Here is a 26,865-nt window from a genome sequence, read left to right on the forward strand (position 1 = left end):
ACTCCTAGAGTGATGTGAATGTGTGAGATGTCACAACTGAGCTCATTCATTCACATATTTATGTCACATAATTATTGAGCTAAGTAAGTGGGAGGCACTGAGAGTCTAAGGGTTAAAAGATAAAGTAGAATAGGCCCTACCCTCATATTTCCTATTCTAGTTGAGGAGAATAAATGTGTTCACACATAGCCAGAAAACGCTACATACCCATTACCAGTAATGATGGAGACCAGGGATCTACCGTGGGCCAGGAATACAATGTCAAAGCACTGCTCAGTTCTAGCCAGTAACTGGCCTCCTGGAACCCAGTCCCAGTGCGGCTGGAACTTCAGACTTTCCAGAGCAGGAGAATGTGACTTTTCTGGAAAATATCCTGATTTGTTTTAAGTTGGCTAAATTTTTTTAACTATGCAAACTAGACAAAACGTATCTACAAGCTAGATCAGGACAAGCCACCAAGGCGAACCTCTGATGCAGACTGCATTTGCTAATATGGACATAAACCTACCTTTATGGAAAAAAGCATGTTATACAAGTAATATATTTAATATGATCACATTTTTTGTTTTAAAACCATGCATTCACACATAGAAAAAAGACGGAAGGTGATATATTAAATGTTAAGAGTAGATATTCTGGATGGCGAGATTATAAGTGATTTTTCCCTTTGTTTTTCTGTTTTTAGTGAAATTTTTGCAATGAGCATGCATGACTTCAATAATCAGAATTTTCAACAAAATTTAAAAAGTTTTCAAAAGGCCCAAGCGCTTTTAGATTAGTAGAGATAAAATATTATGAAAGGGACTTCTTTGGTGGCGCAGTGGTTGAGAGTCCGCCTGCCGATGCAGGGGACACGGGTTCGTGCCCCGGTCCGGGAAGATCCCACATGCCACGGAGCGGCTGGGCCCGTGAGCCATGGCCACTGAGCCTGCGCGTCCAGAGCCTGTGCTCCGCAACGGGAGAGGCCACAACAGTGAGAGGCCTGCGTACCGCAAAAAAAAAAAAAAAAGAGGATCCAATTCCTAACCCCCACGGCAACTCTGATAATTCCTAAATTCTCCCAAACCCAATGCTGCTGCTTCTATGCTTTTCTTTGTACCCTTAGACCACAAAGATGATCTTCTCTTCTGACACTTCTCCTCAGTCTCCCAATTTTTTTATTATTTAATTCCTTTTCACAGGACAGTGGACAGGGAAGAATGAGGGCACAGGGTCATATTAATAATCATCTATCCCATCACACACAGATGTCTCTACAGCATTGCATATAGAGCCTGACCCTGGCATAGCTCTTTTTAAAGCAAAGCTAATTTTTCACTTCACTTCTATCTCTTGATGTTCCCAACAACTCAGACAACTAGAAGGCAATTTAATCTTTGCAGGGAAAAAATAAATGAGGTTTTGGGAAATTTTTCTAACAGATTTAAGGCTGGTAGGTGGCGGTAGGCACTGGCTGATCCTGGCATCTTTCTTACCAGGACTCATAGCCCACGATGCTTTATCCCCATAACAAGCTGGAGTGGGGATTGGCTTCCAGCTCTGCAGTGCCCTATATAATATTAAGGATATTAAAATGTCCCAGAGTTGCCCCAAAGTAATTTTCGCTTGCTGGGTATCTATTGGTAATAGATACCAATCTATCTCCAAATGCAGGACTTTTTTTTAAAGATAGCTATATTGGATGGGGGAGGGGAGGGATTGGGTTTTTTTTCAGGAGAGGGTTGTATTTTTTAAGCGGTTTTCTTTTTGCAAAGTGGCAAACTTCCTAAGGTGTTTTTCATCCTCAAAGTTCTGGCAATCTTTTTTGACCCCTCTGCCTATGTCAAGTGGCAAGCCCAACGGAAGTCATTTGGAAGGCAGGGGCAGATGGCCGAAAAGTGATTTCTCCCCTCAACTGCTCTGCCAGGGTAAGTCATTTTCCTCACTGATGTAAAGGAAACTGCAAGAGGGCTTTGCCCACTCCAAACCTCTGAAACTGGAGTTATGAGGTTGTATGGAGGAGGCCAGGAAAAATCGTTTTGGGGGATGGTTTGATACTTTCTGAGGCCTTTTACTAGTGACCTGCAATACTAATTACCCAGCCTTTCTGTCTGAATAAGACATTTATATGATGATTTACAGTGTGGAAGCCAGCGTCAGTGAACAGGCCATTGAAATTCAACTCTGTTGCATCTCAAAACTGGATTCTTTGGATCCTCACAGGCAAATCGAGCGTACCTGTAATCCAGACAAGTGTTGGGTATAGAAAAAAGAGCCTGAAGTACCAGGCATGTTGGGGAGAAAGGAGTCTGATGGTAGTCCACCCTGGGTACAGAGAATAGAATCATTTCTTTCTGCTCTCTTAAAAAAAAATCAATGTATAAGAAGTCCTGGATTCCCTGGTGGCGCAGTGGTTGAGAGTCCGCCTGCCCATGCAGGGGACACGGGTTCGTGCCCCGGTCCGGGAGGATCCCACATGCCGCGGAGCGGCTGGGCCCGTGAGCCATGGCCGCTGAGCCTGCGCGTCCGGAGCCTGTGCTCTGCAACGGGAGAGGCCACAGCAGTGAGAGGCCCGCAAAAAAAGTCCTGGCTCCACCATTCACTGGCTGTGTGACCTTTAGCAAGTTATTTAATCTATCTGTGCCTCAGTTTCCTCATCAATAATATGGGGATAATCACAATACCTACCTAATAGGGTTTTTACAAGGCTGAAATGAGTTAAGCAATTAGAATAGTGCCTGGTACATAGTGAGTACTATATGTGTTTCATAAATACACTTGGAGAAAATTGTATTTAACCAAATCAAGTGAAGTAATCTGAAGGGCGATGCTGGCTGACTGTGCCCTGCAGATCTGACCCTCTCTTTCCTGCTGAATGAGGCTGAGTGGGACACACTGAGGTCAGGGCTGAACAGCCCTTCAAAAGCAAACCAAGAAGTGGGCCACTGGGACACACGTGTCCAAGCGTGGCCGTTTGATTTCACAGACCTGCTAACTTCCACTCAGAAACTGTCAGCAGACTTCAATTTTTTTCACTCTAATACTCCCAAAAAATTAATTTTGAAAACTTCACCTCTGCACACATTCTTAACTTACCTAATTTTTTTTTTTTTTTTTTTTTTTTTTGGTACGTGGGCCTCTCACTGTTGTGGCCTCTCCTGTTGCGGGGCACAGGCACCAGACACACAGGCTCAGCGGCCATGGCTCATGGGCCCAGCCGCTCTGCAGCATGTGGGATCTTCCCGGACCGGGGCACAAACCCGTGTCCCCTGCATCGGCAGGCGGACTCTCAACCACTGCGCCACCAGGGAAGCCCCCTAATTTTATCATTTCAGTTTAAGATTAAATGATTGCCCCAAATCCCTATAGTATATTATAAAATGGATGTCTGAAAAGAAAATAGTTGTATCACTATGTTAAACGAATCCCTTGGAGTTATCACCCCAGCAATACCCTAGCAATTTGCTGTGCTATCACCCATTTAAAAAGGCACAAACAAGCTTTTCTTTCACACTCAGAAATTCTACATTGTTCTTTTACCTCCTTGAACTGCTATTTCTATTTCTCTTCCTTCTCAGAATTTTATCTTAATGTATTTTTTATAAGTCATGTTGTGCATCTACAACACATATATGAATATTTTTTCCTTTTTAACTTTTGGTACATAATTATAATATTAAAAGTAATTTGGAATGCATCTCAATGAGATGGGTAGAGATATTTTCCCCCACTAGCTCATATATTCAGGAACGATGATCACTTACAATTAGAGAGAGACAGAGTTTAGAATCATTTCTATTCCTGTTTTTCTGTTTCATAGATGTGACCACTGAGAACTTCTATTCACATAAAAAAGGAGATGGGAAGGGAAGGAAGTCTTCCCAAAGCTCTGACATTCAACTCTTTGAACTCCCTCTGAACTGCACACCCAAAACACAGTATAATAATTCTTAAGCATCTATCACTTTGATTGGGTCCTCCTTCAATTTCATTGAAAGTAAATAATTGGAAACCATCTGACTTGAGAAAGGATTCATTATTCAGTCATTGAGGTCTCATTCTGTGTTGCATACCAAAAAGGGCAAGACTTTTAAATTATTATTATTTTACCTGTTATCCTTTCCCTCAGAGGTACTTTGTTAAATTTGTCTCAGTAAGAGCTGAGAAAAGCAAAATATTTATTTCCATACATCTTTTAGAACAGAACCACTTTAATGCTTTTATCTTGCTGTGTGCCTGAGGTAAAATTTGGTCAAAATCTTGGAGCTTCAGCTTTGATTCAACTGATGAAAAATGTTCCATCATAAAGCCTAATTGTCAAACCAATCAGCCAGATTCGATGTATTTCTTGTCTTTAAAAGTGTGACTTTATTTTTCAACTAAACTATCTTAATTTTCATTTTAGAGAATATTATAAAAACTACTGAGAAATAAATTATGGAATGCATCATATAAAATATAGATTCCTAAAAAGCAGCCAAGTTTACATTGATGTAGATTAGATATACTTAATTTTACAACAAGTGTAAAACAGGAAAATAATGCTGTTGCTCATTACTTTATTTGCAAGAACATGACATACTATTTCGCTAAAATTATGTTACTTATGGAGTCAGAAATATGATAGAAGGTATAATACCCTTTCCTGAAGCAGTGTGAATGTGTACATCTGACTCTGATGTGTGGTTTGGGGAAGAATTAAATAATAATTATGTTTAAAAATCAGAAGTAATTTCATTAATTTAATTAGCCCTCATGCTCAAACTTTTCTGTTTTAATGAAGTTATTTAATAGGAAAACTATACGTATCTGTATACTACTGAAACTAATCAGGTCAGCCTGTACCACAATCCTAAGTGTTCATATGAGGTAGGAAATTCATATACGATTTTATAAAATCAGTTCTATCTACCTCATGGAATAGCACACACAATATCTGAAAAACACAACCTAAAATTTCTATCTGCAGGTTTTATGCAATATATCATAGAAATCTTAGTAGTTCCAGAAAATATTCCAGTTACATCTATTAAGAGTTAGCATCATTAACTGGCCTGGACTGCTCAACTGTTGTCAGGCACTTTCTTTTCCAGCTAATGACAAGTCCCAGGGATGAGAAATCAGGCTTTTCTTAAACACACGAATTCTCCCAACACACACACACACACACACACACACACACACACACACACACACAGAGATGTTGACAATAATAATTAAATTCAACCACAGTAAAAAAAAAAAAGGATTATAGAATACCCATCCATCAGGTAGTAATGGCCACTATTTTAATGAGCACTAACTATGTGCCAGTCACTATTCAAAGTTATGGACATATACTAGCACTTGATTGGTCCTTACAACAACTTTGTGAGTTGGGTCTGATTAACACTCCCATTACCAGATGAGGAAATGGACACTCAGAGCCCACAGGACTGGCAGTTGGGGGAGGCAGTGTGCAGACTCAGGATGCCTGTCCCTAGAGTTCAGGTTATCCATCACACACACTGCCTCTCTGGCACATGAGTCCATTTCTCATTACTTCCATTCCATAACTAACCACAATGGTAGGCAGAATAACAGCTCCCCAAAGATGTCCATGCCCTAGGCTCCAGAAGCCATGAATAGACGGCAGAAGGGACTCTGCAGATGTGATTAAGCTAAGGATCCTGAGATGACAAGAATACCCCAGATTATCCAGGTGGGCAAAACATCATCACAAGGGGCCTTATAAATGAACAGGAGAGGCAGAAGAGAGTCAGAGCAGATGTGACGGTAGAATCAGAGGTCAGAGGGATGTGACTGCTGGCTTTGAAAATGGAGGAAAGGGCCACGAGCCAAGGAATGCAGGCACCCCCTAGAAACTGGAAAAGGCAAGAAAGCATTCTCCCCTAGAGCGTTCAGAGAGGAGCACGGCCCTGCCAACATTTTGATTTTACCTACATGAGACCCAGCAGACTTCTGAACTCTTGAAAGGTAAAATTAAAACTTTGTGTTGTTCTAAGCCTCTAAATTTGTGGTAAGTTACTACAGTAGCAATAGGAGACTGATACAATCACCAATGTACTATTAAAAGGCACTCATAAGAGGAGGGTGTGAACATTCAAAAACCATATTATACAAGCTGATAGCAGCAGCATGTCTGCTGCCCAGATAAAACCAGGAAATACATTTGAGCAGCTAAGAAGCAACAAACAAATTCTTGCTTCCGTATTGAAAATGAAGGTGCCCCTTTTCTCAGTTTTGGAACAAGTGAAGATTATCCACGGAGACACTTTCTCATTTTTACTTTTACAAAATTAACTCTGGTAGTTCTTTGAAATTTTCCCCCTTTTCTTTGTTTCAGTGTCAATTTTTCACTTGAAGTTTTTTTTAAACTTTCCCTTCCTGAGCATCTTTCCACTGGGTTTGAGCCCTAACTCTGCTATTTAAATCGCTCCAGAACACTGGCATTATTAAAATTTCTAGTACAATCAATCAATCGTGTAACTATTACCGTGTGTTCAAAGTAAGCACCTTTTCAGCTCGTACATAATTGTTATTTCTGCCGTCAGATGGTCCTCCTGGAGCTCGGCTCCACACAGCAGCCAGAGGGAGCTTTTTACTCCAGAAATCTGACAGTGTCATTCCTGTCCTCAAATTCTTTCCCTGATCCCCATAACGTTCAGAATGGAGAGCAGACTGCTAAGTCTGATACCCAGAGCCCCTTGTGATACATCCACCCTTCCCCGCCCCATTGCCCCACAACCTCACCTGGCATCTCTCTCCTACACTCTTCTGTGCTGCAGCCCTACCAAGCTGTTCAGCGCTCTGAAACCCGGCAGGTTCTCTCAAGCCTCTGTACCCTGCACCTTCTGCTTCCTTTACCTATGTCAATAGTCGCTCCCTTTTCTGTCGGACTAATTCTGTCCTCTCCTTCTCCAGCTCAATGATACCTCCAACTGTCCCCGCGTCACCTGCAAAGACACAGGTAGCAGCACTTGATAGACACACAGGTGTGGGTCCAGAACATCTTTCCTGCTTATTTTTGAGCTGTGGTTTCCTACGTCATCTATCTCGAATTTGCTGGCTGCGTACTGACCTCCTAACCTGCTTTCTGGTTTTCTGAGCTTGGCCTTCCCCACTGGACAGCTGACACTATGATACTCACTCCCATGAACCAGCTACCATTTGCAGCCCCAGGTAAGAGGTGCTCCCAGAGGTTTCAGCCTCAGCTTATAACTATCCCCCACTATACACACACACGCACGCACGCACACACACACACTCACACACACGTTTACTCCAGATGAGGAAACACTAAGGGAGACTGATATAATGACAATAGGTGATACTACAGAGCACATCCAGCATACCTGGCATTACGCTAAGCACTTTGTTTCTTTAATTAAAAAAGAAAAAATCACCTGTAAAGCAGGTACTATTTTGTCCCCATTGACGGATGAGGAAACTAAGTCCATTAACATGAAACGACTTATCCAAAGCCAGACAGCCTTTTGGTGATGGAGCTTCTAGGGCACATGACTTCAAAGAGCTCAGTCGATCAGTCGACCCCAGGACATTTTTTCTGATCCTTCTAGACTCCCAGCCACCACCACCACCACACTTCAGAACACTTCTCTGAGTAACCAAAGTTATCTTTGCACTTAGTCCACTAGATTCTAACTGTGTGGACCTATGTGTCTCCCTAAGAGACGCGAGCTCCTCAGAGTCGGGTGCATGTCTTTCAAACTTGAGAACACAAAGGAAGCACAACAAAAGGCCTAGCGTTGCACTTCCTCCGAACCACATTTATGCATGCACCTACCAGGGAGCAAGGTACACTAAATTTCAGTCTCCTACTGACCCGCTCAATCCCGGTTCCTGTACAATTATCAGCTCTCTTTCTTTTTTTTTTTAACATCTTTATTGGAGTATAATTGCTTTACAATGGTGTGTTAGTTTCTGCTTTATAACAAAGTGAATCAGCTATACACATACATATGTTCCCATATCTCTTCCCTCTTGCGTCTCCCTCCCTCCCACCCTATCCCACCCCTCTAGGTGGTCACAAGACACCCAGCTGCTCTCCCTGTGCTATGCGGCTGCTTCCCACTAGCTTTCTATTTTACATTTGGTAGTGTATATATGTCCATGCCACTCTCTCACTTCGTCCCAGCTTACCCCTCCCCCTCCCAGTGTCCTCAAGTCCATTCTCTACATCTGCGTCTTTACTCCTGTCCTGTCCCTAGGTTCTTCAGCACCATTTTTTTTTTTTTTTAGATTCCATATATATGTGTTAGCATAGGGTATTTGTTTTTCTCTTTCTGACTTCACTCTGTATGACAGGCTCTAGGTCCATTCACCTCACTATAAATAACTCAATTTCGTTTCTTTGTATGGCTGAGTCATATTCCATTGTATATATGTGCCACATCTTCTTTATCCATTCATCTGTCGATGGACATTTAGGTTACTCCTGCCCCAGCCTGGTCTGGGTGTGCTCCACCAGCCAGCACAGTTAAGGAAGAATGCAATCAGAGCTGAGGTGAATGCAGTCAGAGGGCTGAGGAGCCAGCTCAAGGTGCCATTTGGCTCAAGAGCTGACTGTCAGTCGTCCTAGCAACACACTCCACCGCCGATAGCTGTTTCATTTGATCTCTGCGTTGATGCTCAAGCCACAGATTTCCTGGGCCTGCAGCCTCCGAGGAAACGGAAGCCAAACAGCAGATGATTCATATTTCCTCTGACGTAGCACGAGAGAAACTACCTGGTGCAGAAATTGCTACCAACCTTTCAAAGCCCTGGCCTGAGCTGCTCCTTCCACTTCCTAGGCTGATGGGTCCAGAGGCCGCCTGGCTTTAACTGGCTTCCCTCCAAAGAGAGAGAGAGAGAGAGAAAGACGAGAGGAGTTAACATTTATTAAGTGCCCATCATGAGCCAGGTCTGGCCCCATCAGCCACCTTACATATACAGTCTCATGTAATTGCACTCATACTGTGAGGCAGACATTAGATGCTCCCTGCTATACTGTACATTTACTTATTCATTGTCTGTTTCCCTCACTAAATAATAAGCTCCAGGAAGGCAAAGACTTTATTTGGTTCATGGCTATATGTCCAGTTTCAAGAACTAGGACATAAAAACATATAATAATTATAGGTAACACTTATACCAGATACTGTTCTAAGTGCTTTCACACAACTGAAGCAAATAGTAATAACTACCACTTATCTTGTGCCAGACACTTCTATTTTCCTACAATAACTCAATTATTTCTCATAACAACCCTGTGATGAAAAAACTACCCTCTCCACTTTCCAGATGATGAAACTGACACAGAGGGGGAAAAAAAATTGTCTTGCCTGTTTCCCTACAGCTAAAGAGCTATGGAACCCGAAATACATAAATAAATAAATAAAGCTTTAAATTAAAAACAAAAAGAGCTACGGAACCAGGATTCAAATCTAGGCCACCAGCCTTTGATTTCAACCATGATGCTATTCTGCCTCTCTCCTGATGGATATTCAATAAATATTTGTTGAATGAATGATCATACCCATTTTACAGATGCATAAACTCAGCCTCTTACTAAAGTTCCACAGCTTGTAGGACAAGTTAGGTTTCAAACCAAGAACCGTCTGATCACAAACTACTACAACCATAGCCTGTAAAATTCTTTTTTAAAAAAAATTATGGTAAAATATACATAACGTAAAATTGCATTGTATTGTAAGCATTTTTAAGTGATGGTTCTGTGGCATTAAGTATATTCACTTTGTAGTGTGACCATCATCACCATCCATCTCCAGAACTTTTGCATCTTCCCCAACTGAAACTCTGTACCCATTAAACACGAACTCCCCTTTCCTATAAAATTCTTCACAAGGGAAGAATTCGGCCAGGGTTAGACGCTGGACTGGGAAATCCGATGTGTGGAATGATAACAGAGGAACAGAAAAGAATTCCTACCCTTGAAATTTGCTTTCCTGTTAGCAATTATAAATTTGAACATTCTACCACTAAGGAGTCATTCATTCTTGCAGTTTTAAAAGATTTTGAGGTCTTTGAGAGCACAAAGAGGGGGTTAGGCCATCGAGCTACTTTCAACAGAAGTATGTGGAGGGATCCAGGGAAGGCTCAAAGGGAAGATTGGAAGACTGGCACCAAGAAACTGTCTTCCCTGCTAGCTTCTCCGGGCCTGGGAGCTGCCTTCTTTCATTCACTTATCAAGTATGGAGGAGTGCCCGCCAGGTTCCAAGCACTGCTGAAGCCCCGGGGATACGCCGGTGAGCATTATCGTGGGGGCCACTGAAGAGTAAGCAGTGTGACCCTCCATGCTCTGGAAGAAGAGGTGCTCAAACTCTGGGAACACACAGGAGGCGTTCAAGGCTTTCTAGGAGAAGCAACATCCAAGCAGAGACCTCAAGTCTGAGTAAGGCTTAGCTGGATGAAGGAGGCTGGGGAAAAGTGGAGAGAGGGCAGGGAGAGTATTCCAGGGAAAAGGGAACAGTATGTGTAAGACCAGAATGCCAGATACCTACATGAGGAAGTGCCCAGTGATGAAGGAGGTGGGGTGAGGTATGACGTGGGAAGAGCATAGAGAGGAAGAAGGCTCAGGTGGTGGGCAGGGCCTTGTAATCCCAATGAAGGAATATGGACTTTGTCCTGACAGCAACTTGGAGCTGCAGAAGGATTTTAAGCTGGAAGGTGGCATAATCAGGTTTGCATATCAGAAGATGTGGAAGATGGAAAGGAAGGAGGGACAGAACTGAGAACAGGGAGACCCAGGTAGGAGGTGATTGTGTAAATCAGGCCAGAGATGAGTGTTCTCTGAACCAGGAGAGTGACCATGGCAGAGATGCAGATGGTGGACAGGTTCAAGAGTAACCGTGGGGGTTTCCCTGGTGGCGCAGTGGTTGAGAGTCCACCTGCCAAAGCAGGGGACACGGGTTCGTGCCCCGGTCCGGGAAGATCTCACATGCTGCGGAGTGGCTGGGCCCGTGAACCATGGCCGCTGAGTCTGCGCGTCCGGAGCCTGTGCTCCGCAATGGGAGAGGCCGCAACAGTGAGAGGCCCGCGTACCGCAAAAAAAAAAAAAAAAAAAAGAGTAACTATGGGAGCAGAATTATCAGGACTCAGCGATTGCAGGGAGTTGGGGGGAGAGAGAGGTGTCACAAATGATGCCTGGGTTTCTAGGGTGGATAACTGAATGGGTGGTGGTTACATGCAGCCATTCACTGAGCTAAAGGGGCTGGTTGGGGGGAAAGTTAATCAGTTCCATTTTGGACAAGTTCAACTGAGAGTCTTGTGAAACACTCAAGGGAAGATGTCAAGGAGTACCCGGGAAAGGAACCAAGAGGTCCTGCTGGTGTGATTCGCCCCTCCTGTGTATGCCAGGGTCAGACAGGGTGAGGAAGGATGCTAAAAGCACAGGTCAGCTGCTAACTAACAGGTACACACACACACACACACACACACACACACACACACGCGCGTGTGCACACACTCCATATATATATACATGTATATATAATATACACACAGTCAGAATGGAACACCAGACAGTGTTGCTGTGAGACAATTCATCTAGGTCAATTTTAAGGTCTAGAGTGAGTCTTCAGGGGATTAGGAGGCAGGATGCAGAAAATCCCTGGAATGAGCTCTATAGTTCCAATCTGCTGCTGTTTATACATTTCTTTTTTTTTTTTTTGCGATACGCGGGTCTCGCACTGTTGTGGCGTCTCCCGTTGCGGAGCACAGGCTCCGGACGCGCAGGCTCAGCGGCCATGGCTCACGGGCCCAGCCGCTCCGCGGCATGTGGGATCTTCCCGGACCGGGGCACGAAACCATTTCCCCTGCATCGGCAGGCAGACTCTCAACCTCTGCGCCACCAGGGAAGCCCTAAAATAAAAAAAATTTTAAATAAAGTTAAATTAAAAGAAGAAAGTAGTATATCATACCATGAGGAAACTGAGGCATAGACAAATGACTAGCTTCACCAAGCTCCACAGCTAACGGCAGAGCCCAGAGTTGAACCCAGGCAATGGATTCCAGTGCCCATTGTACTGTTTCCTCTCATATGATAGGCGCCCAGAAATCACTTCATTCTGCTCGTCTTCGGGTCTCAGCTTAGACCTTGTTTCATCTCAGAAGTCTCCTTAACCCCTCCTCTATGGCTCTCTAGTGCCTGTATTTCTCCACTTGCATTATTGATCACCCTAGGCCATAACTGCCCATTTCGGCTGTACCAATTGTAAGTGGTGTGAGGGCAGGAATCACATCCACCTTGTTCTCTGATCTATCCCCAGGGCATATGGATGGTTTTCCAAAGTGAAATTGAATGAGTGAATGAATTCCATTTACCATCTTTTACTCTTAAGAGACTTTTCAGGATCTCCCTACTCTGTAATTTCCAAAAACTTTGGAAATTCATTTTTATCTGTTATGGATAATGCACATAATGTAGAGCTCCTCTCCCCCAATGGGTTCTCCTTCCAAATGTTCGAAGCTTTTTATATTTTGTAACTCAGACTTGTTGACTATTTTTTGCCTCTGGGGTCTGTCCTCCTGGTTTTAATTGTGATCCCAAACTTGTGATGTAATTGGGATGTTGGAGGTGGAAGAAGGATGGTATAACTTTTACTTAGCTGGGTGACACAGCTGAGTAGGTATTTCTTAATTCCCTCTCTGGTACTCAAGGTTCAAGAGCTTTAGCTCTGTTATGAGAGCTTTGTGCCAAAAAACATGTCAGGGACCTCCCATTACAGGTGCCTCCATCCCCCTCCCCAAGAGGGCATCAGTGTGACTCCAAGGACCACACGGGCTTTGCCCTCATTTTCCATGTATTACACCCACAGCTTCATTGCAAAAACCTCCACCCTTCCCTGCCTTTACCTCTGCCTCGCATTTCCACCCCCAACAGGCATGACTCACAATTCATGGTCTCTGGGAACAAAACCGACATTGAAGTAAATCTCAAAGCAACAGGTGTAGATGGTTCTGTGACACCCTGGAGTACAAAAAAAGGCCACATTTCTTTAACGTTCTCAACCAAATTAAACCTTTATCATGCCCTGCATGCAAAAGGATCAAGACTTGCCAAATCCCAGAAATTTTCCATGATTTATCCTTGCCCCCTACACCACACAAGAAACCCGGGGCTTACTCAGAACAGAAATTGAGGGAAGGTCCCTGGTCCTCCATCCACCTTTTCAATGATACCCAGGAGCTGCTAGTACAAAATGTCATGGTAATTTTTTCAGTCTTCATCTTACAGCACTTGACATGGTTTATTTCTGCCTCTTCCCAAACAACTTTCTCTCTTTCCCCTTCTCTGGCAGTGACTTTGTTGGTTCCTCCTCCTCTCCTCTAACTCTAAAATTGGGGTACCATCTTTAGACTCCTTCTGTCTCTTCTCTCCTTGCCTAAGTGAGTTCCTCTAGCCCCGTGGTTCTAAATATCATCATTCTGCACTGATCATTTCCAAAGTGACCTTCCACTCCAACTGGTCCCATCAACTCTAGACCCCTGTAGCTGACTGCCCACTTGACACCTCCACTTGGTTGCCAATGGCCAAATTTAACATGGCCAAAACCTGATCACCCCCTCCCCGCCAGTTCAGCTCCATCCTCATTCTTTCCTACCTCCGTAAAGACAACTTCATCGTACTGTTTGCTCAGGCTAAAAACCTTGCAGTCACTCTTGACTCCCTCACCTCTAGATAGATAGACAGATGACAGATAGATAGACTGATTCAATCCCATCAGAAAATGCGATTGTCGTATAGTTTCTCACCTCCTCCACTTTCACCATCCTAGTCTAAGTCACCAGCATACTTTTGCCTGGATTATTGCCATAAAGTGTCTACCTGCTTCACACCCATCCTTATCCCCTAAATCCGTTCTTCACAGAGCAGCCAAAGTAATCTTTTAAAACAGCAGTCCCCAACCTTTTTGGCACCAGGGACCAGTTTCGTGGAAGACAATTTTTCCACAGACTGGGGGCGGGGGGGGTGGATGGTTTCGGGATGATTCAAGCTCATTACATATATTGTGCACTTTACTTCTATTATCATTACATTGTAATATATAATGAAATAATTATACAACTCACCATAATGCAGAATCAGTGGGAGCCCTGAGCTTGTTTTCACTTGCCACTCACCGATAGGGTTTTGATATGAGTCTACAAGCAATTGATTTATTATGGTCTCTGTGCTGTCAAACCTCTCTGCTAGTGATAATCTGTGTTTGAGGCCGCTCCCCAGGGTTAGCATCACCGCCTCAGCTCCGCCTCAGATCATCAGGCATCAGATTCTCATAAGGAGCGCGCAACCTAGATCCCTCCCATGTGCAGTTCACAGCAGGATTCGCGCTCCTATAAGAATCTAATGCCACCACTGATCTGACAGGAGGCGGAGTTTGGGGGGTAATGTGAGTCATGGGGAGCAATGGGGAGCGGCAGATGAAGCTTTGCTCTCCCGCCCGCCACTCACCTCCTGCTCTGCTACCCGGTTCCTAACAGGCCACATACCGGTACCAGTCCATGGCCCGGGGGTTGGGGACCCCTGCTTTAAAGTTAAAAGTCAGATTATATCACTCCTATCCTCAAAACTTTCCAATAGTTTCTCATCACTATCAGAGGAAAATCCAAAGTCTTTACAATGATCTGCAAGTTCTTACATGATGTGGTTCTCTCTGCTGGGAATACCTTTTCCCAAATACTCACCCAGCGCATTCCCTCACTTCCTTTATGTCTGTATTCAAACGCAACCTTCTAAATGAAGCCTTCCCTGACCAGCCTGTATATGCATCCCCTACCCCTGTCTCTCTTTGTCCCCTTACCAGCTTTATTCTTCTTCATAGCCCTTAACATGATTTGTCATATACTGTCTTCCTCCGTCCTCTAAAATGTAAGCTCATTGAGAGAAGGGACTTTTGTCTGTTTTCTTCACCCCTCTGTGCCCCACTCTTGCACAGGATCTGGCTCAGACTAAAGGCTCAGTGTGTTGAGTAAATGATTGGCCACTGCTGCGGCCACCTGTGGAACCCTTGTGAAGGGGATGGCTGCCAGCAGCTTCTCCCTCTCTGATCTTTGCCAAGGTTCCCACACTCACTGCCCTCCGTGCTCAGCCCTCAGAGCTTTCCAGACAGCCATCTTCAGGTAACCTTGTGCCTTAGGGGTTCAGCATTGGCACGGGGCATAGTTCTCTGCCCCCCCACACCTCCTCCCTGTCTTGCAGACTATAACTTCACCACCACCTTTCAAATACACACACAAACTGCTTACTTTCCTCCTGGAGAAAAGGAGAACCCTGAGAGGCAGTACATATCACATAATACTTAATAGACTTTGGAGACCAACTTCTTTTATCCAAATCCTGGTCACTTAACAGTTGTGTGGCTTGGGGCAAGTTTCTTAACCTCTCTGTGACTTACTTACTTTCCTTATCTGCAAAATCGAGATAATAATGAGTCTCTCCCTTGTAAGTTTGTTGTACGGATTAAATTAATTAACTCATGTTAAGTGCTTGGAGTCATGATACGTGTTCGCTACTATTTTTGTAGAATGTTGGTCCCTTTCATAAGAGAGGTGAGCTGTGGAGGAAGAGATGGGATTTTTCTTCCTTAGGGATTTTTTTGGCAGAAGAGGGGGGTAGAGGGAGGGAGGAGGAGAGAGCCCCTGTTATGCAGGTGGAGTAAAATTTCACATCAAAGGAATTCATGATTGGAGAGAGGTGGGCTGTACAAATCTTAGAGCTTCCGTCAGTTGCAGATGAGATAACGGTAGGATTGCTGTGGGGAATAAATTCATTCCTTCATCAAATATTCACTAATGCTTGCCATGTGCCAGGACAGTAAACACGAAATAATACAAAGTTCACATGACCAAGCACAGTATCAAGCTAGAAGTCCATGCTTAATGAGTGATAGCTATTACTCTTGATGTAAAGTCGTTTTAGCCTGGGAAGGGTATTCTGGGGACTAAAATCAATAGTATTCACTGATTTATTTCCTAAATACACGCCCATTCTAACCTGTCAAGATTTCTGCACACAATCCTACTTCTTCCAGCGACCTGCCCTACCAGAAGTCCGCTCGGTCCAGGCCTGAGGACGCTGGAGAAGGTGGCCCCGGGCAGGCAAAGGGCTGCCTGCCTGATCCCTGTGGCCGAGGTGACTTTGAGAGCGCGCAACCATCACTGGGGCTCCGCCCGCACAACTCCCTGGGGACTCCTGCTTCCCTCCGCCGCCGGCGCACCGCCCTGGGGGCCGCTGTGGCCTCCTGGAGGACGCACAAAGCATCCGGGGCTCCATCGAGATATGCAGGGCGCGGGGCCAGACAGGCAAGGAGCCCTGCGGGGAGCGCTCCCGGGCTGCGGCGAAAGGTTTCCGCCCCCGTTTGTTTGCGGACCGGCGAGTCTGGCGAGGCCACACGAGGGGGGCTCGGAGAGGGGCTGCGGGAGACCTGCGCCCAGATCAGGCCCGCGGCTGTGTGTCCGCGGGGTCCTGTGGGAAGACGCTTCACCCGACGGGGAAGACGCTTTGATGTATTTTTCCTCTAAGGCACAGCCCGGGGTTCTCTCTCCATCACAGGCATCGCTGACCGCGCGCCTGAGGAGTAGGTTGGAGTGAGGGGGGTGACATGCACCAGGGATGACCACTGAGGTTGACCTGTCGGTGATTGCTTCACGGCCCCTCTTCTCTTCCCCGCTGTAGCTGAATAGGTCAATTCAGGTCAACCAGAGGATTTCTTGCGCGTTACAGTCAGGAGCCAGAGGTTCTTCAGGTCCTGAGGCTGCCTCTCCTGCTGCGGGACCTCAGCCATGTTGTCGAGCCTCACTGGGCCTCCATCCATCTCCTCAAAATGACAGAACTGGGCAGGTGATCTCTAAGGATCCTTTCTAATCCTAAGAGTCAGTGATTTTTTTTTTTTTTTTTTAATTTGGAAGAAATAGAAGACACAGTTCTTGCGCTCAGGGAATACTGAATCTAGCTGAGCAAATTGTTTTCATGCCAGTGAAAGAAGTGATAATCTTTGAAGACGGGACATAAGGAAGGATTCCCTGAGTGCTCTGTTCAGGAAGGCTGTGAGAGTTCTGGAAATGATTCACAGGCTGGCCGGGTCCTTGGGGCAAGTAGGTGCAGCTCCGCCATCGCCATCACCAGTCACCAGAGTGAGGGCAACTGGTGGAGACCCTCATAGATGTGGCTTTGCAAAGAGGTAGCACAGTGGGGCAAAATGACCTGTGTGTCAGTCCAAGTTAGAAGTGCCGTGGCTCCTCAAGGAGACAGCCCCAGAGGAAATCCCAGCACTGTTACTAGCCGTGAGATGCCCAGCCTCAACCTTCTCATCTGGAAAATAGTGCTACTCTCATAAAATGGTTGTTACCTCTCAAAATAAAGTGTGCAAAGTGCTTAGCACAATGCGTGGTAGACAGTAAGGGCTCAATAAACGTTCGCAGTAGCCTTGTTTTATGATTGTTAGTCTATGGCCAGCACAACCTCCCTGAGTTGGGCTGAAAATAATCCCACCCCGCCCCGCACTCATTTCAGCCGAGACACGGGTCAGGAACTGTGAGAATCTGGCAAGTGCAGAGTTGGCCACCTTTCCAAGGGACATGCCAAGGTCCCGGCCTTGGTGCCAGGGGCCACGTGGCTGAAAGGAGATGTCTCTGGTAGCAGAGTTACGTGGGGGGTGGGGCTTAAGAGGACCAAGGGTGCCCATTGGCCACTAGGAGCACAGGGCGGGCTCAGCCAGCAGGTCCTCAAGAGGGGGCACTCAGCTGCTCTTGGCTCAGTGTTTCCCAGGCAGTGGCAGGCTTGCACTCATCTTTCACTAGGAGCAGGGACACGGTGGCAGCTCCAGCCTTGTGCCATTTTTCATTGCCAGCTTTTAGTGTAAAGGACACTGCCCCACGCTCTTCACAGCGCAGGAGAACCAGGGCAGACCACGCAGGGCAAAAGAGGCTGGCAGACTCAGGAGTGATATGCAGGATTCCTTTTTTTTTTTTTTTTTTTTTTTTTTTTTTTTATGCGTTACGCGGGCCTCTCACTGTTGTGGCCTCTCCCGTTGCGGAGGACAGGCTCCGGACGCGCAGGCTCAGCGGCCATGGCTCACGGGCCCAGCCGCTCCGCGGCATGTGGGATCTTCCCAGACCGGGGCACGAACCCGTGTCCCCTGCATCGGCAGGCGGACTCTCAACCACTGCGCCACCAGGGAAGCCCAGGATTCCTTTTTAACTTTTCTTATTGCTCCCCCTTTCACAGTCAGGCATCGCTCTACTTATTATACTTAAAGTGAAAATCCAGACCAAAGTTACAGAGAATAAGGATAAATAACCCAAACCAATCTGCTGAGTTGAGTAAAATCAATATATGTGTACTTTCTTTATAAATATGTGCATAAGTAAACATGGGGCATAAAGTCTTACGTCCAAAATAAATTGATAATACAATAGTCTAAAATAAAACACTAAAATCTTTACTACTTCCCTCCTTAAACATCCCAGCCACCACCACTCTCCCCCTCAACCCAAAATGGAAAGATTTAAGACATTCTAAAGCAGACAGCTCCATCGTGTCTGCAATACGATTATTTTCTTTCAAAGCAATGGTTTTCACTTACCAACACTGATTTATTTTTGTTTAGTTTGGGGTTTTTCCCTTCTCAGTGTGATGAGTCTAAGTGAAAAATTTAGCAGTGAGAGAGAATGCAGCCATCCTCCGGGAATTCAAAGTTGCCCTAGGTTATCCTCTTTCTCCAAAAGTTGAGATTTCTTCCTCTGTCCCTCCCAGAAGCTCACCGTGGTGGCTGCTTTCTGAGAGTTTATGTGTGACTTCCTTCACTACCGAGGCCAGGCTCTAGGTTAACTTCTGGAAGTATCTTTGGAAACTAATGCTCAGGCAAACTCCAAGAAAAAGAGGCACATGGTGAGGAACTGACATAATTTTTTAACACCACAACCAGCATATTTCTGGAGACAACTGCAGCCAAAAGTGGTTGCCAAGACCAATATTGATCTAGTCCTTCATCCAATCAACAAATGCCATTGTTTATAAGATATAATTTTTCTTGGTTAAAGTTCAAAGTTAAACTCCAAGGATTTTCAAATCTCTAAAAATGAGAGGCTTTCATACCCTCAAAAAAAAAAAAAAAAATTCCTGGCCAGTTTTCCTCCTTCATGGGTTTTCACAGTCACTAAAAGAAAGATAGCCAAGAAAACATTTTTGGGTCTTTTTTTCTCTGAACTCTGGTAGCTTTTTAAAGGACGATAGTGCTAAATAGCTACATAAAATCCCTTAAACCTTTGTGCCTCTTCTGAAAATCATGGCATGTCAGCTGCACAGGTGACTAAGGTTTGCTTTTCTGCTCCAGGGCGACTCACCTGCAGAATTCCATAAATCAATTCAGCTTTTTCCAGTTTAGATTCAAGCAGCCCTCTCCCTTCCTACCCATCTTTTTTAACGTGGAAATGACAGAGTCTTTTCTAAGCCCCTTGGAGAAGGCGAAGGGTTCTGTGGCTCACGTCTGATTCTGAAATGGAAAACCTTAGCGAGTAAATGGTAAGCAGATGGTGCTTTAGAAACCAGTTCCTCATGGTTATTCTAGATCCAGACGAGTGTCCATTTCTGGGAGCTGGTGTCAGCGACAAGCAGGTCAGCTTTAGGATGTGGAACTAGGGTGGGGTAATAGATAGATCTGTGAGATCTCAAGTTGGGCATCTTCTTCATCTGAAAAAAGAGTTTTAACAGAGGCTGTACCTTCCCCTCCATGCCTGCCTTCCCCCAAAGGATGCAGCACAGAGGCTTGTACACACATACAGCTGAAAATTAGCTGACTGATGGACTGAGTGATTCCTTTGTGGATGCCTACAGGATACTGATTCCTTTCTATGGAGACGCCTCTCAGTTCACTTTTCTGGTTTAGAGAAATGTGAGCTGAGAACAGTGAACATCCATTCCTGCCACAAACGTGTATTGAGTGCCTATCACGTACCAGACTCTTGTCCATACTGTTGGGGTCCAGCCAGGAATAAAACAGACAAGCAAGCCCTGCCCTCAGGGAGCTGATGCTCTAATGAGAGGGGAATATGTAGATTATGAACAATGAACTAATCTTTTAGGGAAGACACTTTGAGTACATTTACATGATACTTTGACAAAACACAGGAAGAGGAAACAATTGAAAGCCAGCAAGCCATGACACTGTGCTCTGGGACACAGCGATGGGATTCTGGAAACCATGACAGCACACCAAACACACCAAACCATCACGAGGCCGAGAACCCAGGGGCTAATTTTGAGCACAGATATCTCCCACCAGCCCCAACAGTTCATACTTGTCCAGAACGTTCCAGTCTGCCAAGAGCTTTCACATATACTACTTACTATAGTCTTCACAATACCCCTGCAGGGTGGACAGAAATGATCACTCCCATCCTATAGATGAGGAAACCCCAGTTTCAAGACCAAGAGTGACTTGCACGAGGCACGAAACCCACATAGCAGGGCTGGGCTTCAAGCTAAGAAGAATAGTATCGATAATAATAAATATAATGCTTACTACATGCTCAGCACTGTTCTAAGTTCTTTATATGAGTTAACCCATTTTAATTCTTAAAACACCTCGATGAGATAAACCTGTGTGTTTTCCCCATCTTACAGGTGAGATCATTGAGACACAGAGAGGTTGAATCATTTGCCTAAGGTCACACAGCTAAAAAGTGACAGAGGGTGGATTCAAACTCTGGTCATTCAAACTTAAGCAGCCTCCTCAAATGGTAGCTGCAACTCTGGGCCCAAGGGCAGTATACTCTCTCAAGTGCAGAAAAGAAGGTCGGCCCATTGACCAAGTGACCCAGGAAAACATGAATAGCCACACACCAGAGATGTCACCATCTATTACAAAGCACAATAGTCTGTGTTAATAATATATTTCAAGAATGATTGTTATATTAAGTAAGAGGGAGAGAAACTCAAAGGATTTTTTTTAATTGTCTGAAGATCCCTTTGCTGCAAGCCAAACATCCCATTAGGGTGAAGCTGGTTTATCTGTTACTGCTTTGAATTAACAGAGGACCATGATTTGCATGGTTTTTTCGCTTATTTTAACCACCCTGTGATCTTCCTCTTCTCTGAATTCTTGTAGCACCCAATTTTTACAAGACAATATTACATGTAATTATACTTTGTACTCTTACATAATTATTCCATGTATGCCCATCCTGTCTCCCCAAACAATTTCTAAGATACTCAGAGACTGAGATCTGTACTGGATGCTTTCATTGTCCCTTCAGGATTAACCTAGGTACTCAATGTTTGCTGACTGCTTGAATGAGTATCTTTAAGACGAATTCTAAGTTGCCTCTTCGGAAGTGTTTGTGCTTGTTCCAAATGGTTGGCTAGAGGTATTTGTTTTTCTTTGTTTTCTTGCAGTTAAAATGGTAACTATTCAAGTATAAAGACAGTGTGCTGGTAAATGTTTAGCAGCCAGCTCTCCAAGAAAAAAAAGGCCTTGGTCTCTAACATTTCCCGTGATATAAATACTCTCACCGTGGCCTATTTCACGTTACCAGCATGATGTCAACTAGCTTGCAAAATTCCTGAATATTTAACAAGGGATTCTATTAAGCTGGTACAAGTGGCTCTCCCCGAAAATATGATCTTTGCTGGATATGGTGACTTTGGTTTTCCATCTCAACAAAGGCTTTTCGTTCGAATATATGCTAATTTGAAATACCAGCCTTAGCAATGTAGCAATCACTCACCTAGTCATTCCAGAGTCAGACTGTGGAAAACGTTCTGTATTGATGGACCTAAAAAATGAAAATCTGTTATCTTAAGCCAACCAAACAACCAAGCTCCATTCTGTCTCCTGCCTTCTTCCCTCCTTCCGTTCCTTCTTCCATCACTTCACCTCCCTAACTTCTCATACCATTTTCATTTTGAGTGGTAGGTTTTGCTGTTGATTTAACGATGACGTTGGTGGGATAGGAAAACACTTTTGAGGCCAGTGATCTTGCCAACCTAAACCCATGTGATAACCGCTGTAGAACTTAAAACAACTGTTGGATTGGTTTTCCTTCTAGCCAATTTTCCAGAAACTCTTTCTTCTAATTCAGCTTTTTATTTGGGGTTCCTAATGTGTTCTTAATGAGATATGTACTGGCCACAGTCATTTCAGAGGCAAAGAGATAACCCTCAAGACAGTTGGGAGAGTTTTACAACGTTTCACAGTTGGGAATGTTGTCTTCTCCGAATTTATAAAGGTTCTAACTGCCAGTTTTCTCCCCTCCTCCACTAGCCCACCCCCTCCTCTTTATTAAACGTCTTGTTGTGAGAATTTCTATTTGGCATGTGAGTGGAGGGAGGGAGAGTTAGGCGTATCCACATGGAGAAAGTGGCTCCGCGACGGCTTGGCTGATGGGCCTGTCCCGGTGCAGAGAGCAGCAGAATGCGATTACGTCGCTTCACAATCATTCTCGTTGCATCAAAAAACATTGTTAATATCTTTTTTAAAACAGATGCTACATGACATTAACAGGTTTTTAAAGGAAAGTAAGAAAAATCCCTTTTATTTCAATTATCAGTAAGACTTCTGTTAAACTTATTGTGTCAACCCCATTTTTATTGGTGACACTGGTTCTCAAACCCTGAAGCAAGCTTGCATTCTCTTTCTTTTTTCTACATATGCCTGGTTCTTTGTCAGTGTGTCAAAGGAAAGCCTAGTCGTGGGTGCTTTCAACCCAAGAAACTGCATGAAACCTTTCTCCACACGGTTTTGGATTATATGTTTTTTTTTTTCTCTCCAAGTTGACCATAAACTCCCCGTAAACAGTGGCAAAGTATCTCACTTTCTACCTAGAGCACCTGTGCATTGCAGAGCACAGGTGTGTGCAGTCCCATAATTTTCAGAGCTAAAAGGGTCTTTGGTGAGATCCTCTAACCTAAGCATTGTGACTTCAGTCCACAGAAGCAGTCTTACTTAAGGTGTCCATGAATTCTCCGAGGTTATATAAAAAGTATTGTACGCGGCAGCTGTCTTAATAAATAAGTAATCAAACAAGTGAACAATTCTGTTATGGGTTGAGTTGTGTCCCCCACCCACCCCCCCAAAATAATTCATATGTTGAAGTCCTAACCCTCAGCATTTCAGAATGGGACTTTATTTGAAAATAGGGTTACTGCAGATGTAATTAGTTAAAATGAGGTCATACTGGTATAGGGTGGGCCCCTTATCCCCTTTATAAAAAAGGGGAAATTTGGAAACAGATACATCCACAGACATAACACCATGTGAAGCTGAATGCAGAGATCAGGGTGATGGCAGCAGAAGCCAAGGAACACCAGCGATTGCCAGCAGACTACCAGAAGCTGGGGGAGGGGCAAGGAACAGATTCTCTTCCACTGTCCTCGGAAGGAACCAACCCTGCCAACATCTTGATCTCATCTAGGCACCCAGTATGTGGTACTCTGTTACATCAGCCCTAGCAAACGAATTCCATCGTTTAGCTTGTAGCCTGCCTATGGAGGGAATTATAAGGGTGCCATGGGATGGTTGCAGAAGGGGGCTACTTTTTACATTGTACAGTGGGTCGTACTGCAAGCCCTCTTTGAGAAGAAGCCTGGCATGGGAAAATGAGGAGCTACTTTTATGAAAATTGTAAAAGAGCGTTCCCAACAGAGGATACAGAAAATGCAAACGCCCTGAGGTAGGAAAGAGATTAGACTGTTGGAAGAACAGAAGGTTGATGGGTGAGGCTGTGGCATGGTGGTCCGAGGTGAGAGCTGTACCAGATGAGAATGGAAAGGTAGGCGGGGGCTAGATCCACAGTGGCTCAGGAGGCCATGGTAGTAAGTTTGGAGTTTTTCTAAATGCAATGAAAAGCAATTGAAAGATTTCAATCAGGGGATTGTGGAGATCAGATTTATCAGTCACCTTTGGAAAGGTGACTCTGGCTACTGGGTAGAGACTACATGGTAAGAAAGCAAGCGAGCCTGCTGTGAATCCGTGGGGAGGCCGTTGTGGAAGTCCAGGAGTGAGAGGATGGTGCCTTGAACTAGAGGGGATGTTTGGAGGAGGTGAGAGGCAGAGTACCAGGAGATGTGTTCTGAACATGGAGTTAACAGCTCTGGCTGGTGGAGGTGAGGGCAAGAGGGAAAATAAGGTGTCGCTCAAGTCTGGGGCGTGCACAGCTAAGTGGAGGGTGGTGCCATTTACCAAGACAAGAGGCCTGAAAAGGTGCAGATTTCAGGGGAAGAATCAAGAGTCTACTCAACTCATGTAAAGTTTGAAGAGACTCATAGCTACTCAGATATACTTGCTAATTAATTGAAATATGTTTCAAATAAACAACTACCTATTAAAAGTGAATGAAACTCATTTTGCCAAGAGAACATTTCTGAGATTTCGCAGCACCTCCTGAGGTAACAGGAGGCCCATTGGAGTGCTGCGTAACTAAGACAGCAAACCACACACTCCAGGGCCCCTCATCTAAGAGCAGAGCGACCCCTTGTACGGGAGGTGTACCCGGAAATTGCTACCTGTTAGCACCTCTCAGCACATCTCCCCACCCTGACTCTCCCCAGACCCTCTCATCTCCCTGCCAGTCTCCTGGACTTAGTTCATTCAAGAAATTGTTTGGGGCCCTCAGTGCTGGGCAGTGTGATGAGTGTGAGTGGTACAGCCGGGTATGTGTTTCCTCGGACCGTCACAACAAATTACCACCAACTGGGTGGCTTAAAACAACAGAAATTCATTCTCTGATACTGGAGGCCAGGAGTCTGAAACCAACCAGCAAGGCTGCATCCCCTCCTAAGGCTCTAGGGGAGAATCCTTCCTTGCTGCTTCCAGTTTCTGGGAGCTCCAAGTGCTTCTTGCCTTGGGGCTGCATCACTCAGTCCCTGCCTCCATCTACACATAGCCTTCACTTCGTGTGTCTCCAATCTCCCTCTGCCTTTCTTTGATAAGCTCACTTATCATTGGATTTAAGTCCTACTCACATGATCCGAGATGATCTCACCTCCAGATCCTTAATTACATCTCCAAGGACCCTTTTTCCAAACAAGGTTACAGTCACAGTCACTAGATGGACATATCTTGGGAGGGGGGCATGGTGGGGAGGGCATATCATTCAACCAACTATAAGCAATGAATGAGAGACTTGCTCCAGCCTCCCACAGGGTATTAACTGAGACCTGAACTGAGTGAAGGAGAGAGAGAAAGCATCCAGGCAGGGGACCTGGCAGGTTTGAAGACCTTGAAGAGAGAGTGTGGAGCATCTTGAGGACATGAACCACGTTAGAAATGGTGCGGGATGAGGTCAGGGAAGTTAGGCAGGGCCAGATCATTAAGGGCCTGCTAAGCTCTGGGAAAATGTTTGGACTTGGAGGCAAAGGGGAACGGCTGAGATTTTAAGCAAGGGAGGGTCACGGCCAGGTGTGCATTTGAGGAAAATAAGTCTTGTGGCTCGTGGAGAATGGATGTGGGCTAGGAGAGAGGCAGAAGAATTTTAGGGTAGGTCAGAACCACCAGATTTTACTGGACCCTGTCTCTCCCCACCAGAGCTTTGATTAGTCACATTGAGGAAGGCAATACGTAAAGACTGTGCCTTACTGTGGCCTGGCAAAACTGTTTAGAAAGGGAATCAACCTTTATAAATTAATTTTAAAGGCTTGAGGAAGACATTCTTAGGAGGACAAATGCAAGCTTATAATGGTGCTGAACTCACCATTTTCACCCTGAAAATATCCCTTCTTTTTCCATTCAGCTGTGCACTCTTGTGCCCTCGAAGAGCAATACTGGTGTCATTGGGAGCTTTTATAGCCTCTGCCTAGAACACGTGGATGTGTGGTTTGCTACAAGTACTTTCATGCTGGTATTTTTATGGTCTGAGATATTTTAGCCAGCATCCCAGTGCCAAGGGGACCCAAGCAGACCCCAGAAGCCCAATTACTGTCTCCAGGAATCTGAGTGCCCTGTAACTCGAAAGGCTGTGAGAAGCAGCTGCCCCGGGATTCAGGGCTGTGCACCCTCCCTCCACTCAGGACCGTGCAGTGGGCCTCCTGACTTGAAAGGAGAACATCCTTCCGCTCTTGGCAGCATCGCTTGCAATCAATGTAAAACCAGAAGTAGATGGAAAATTTGCCCAGTTGGAAAAAAACCAACAAAAATGCAAACCGGTATCTGGTATTTTCACCCAATTCCTTCCACTCTGACACAAAACGTCTAAATTCCCCCCCTAAGACCCAGCCTACTCTGTAGCTGGGGCTGTTCTCAAGGTCGACTTGGGTTTGCACGGTCCTTGTCTCGTGACTGGCCCTGTCTGTCTCTACAGTCCTCCATGGGGACAAAGCCCAGGTCTTTGGATTTTTGTGGCTCCTACAGGTCTCACAAGTGCTGGGCACATAGACGTGCTCAGGAGATCCTCACGGAGGGGTAGACCTGTGCTCTTGGAAAGCGGGAAGAATAAAACCGAAGAGAACAGGGCATTTCCACCTATTAAAGCACAGTAAGATCATCTTGGTGGAAGCAGTGTTGATTTACCACCAGGTCTGCGCAGGCAATGAGAAGACTCAGGTCCACTCAGGGTCTTTCTAGTTGTATGACCTTGAGCAAGCCCAGAGCCCTGTGCGGGACTCAGTTTCACCTTGGCTCCAGTGAGGAGTTGGGTTAGGAGACCCCAGGCAATGGTAATCCCACCCCACGGCCTCCCCCCAGCTGTGGCCTGTGGCCACGGGCATCCACGGCCTCTCTGCTGCTGAGAGGGAAGGGAGGGCAGACAGCTTTTCAGTGATGTAACCGAGGCAACCAAGCAGATGGCTCTAATGACAGACGTGAAAGTCCATCCCAGAACTGTGGCTGCCTGAGAAAATTCCCCTTGAAGCACCCAGACGGACCTGAG

The sequence above is a fragment of the Phocoena sinus genome, chromosome 5 (assembly GCF_008692025.1).
Source record: "Phocoena sinus isolate mPhoSin1 chromosome 5, mPhoSin1.pri, whole genome shotgun sequence".
NCBI lineage: Eukaryota > Metazoa > Chordata > Mammalia > Artiodactyla > Phocoenidae > Phocoena > Phocoena sinus.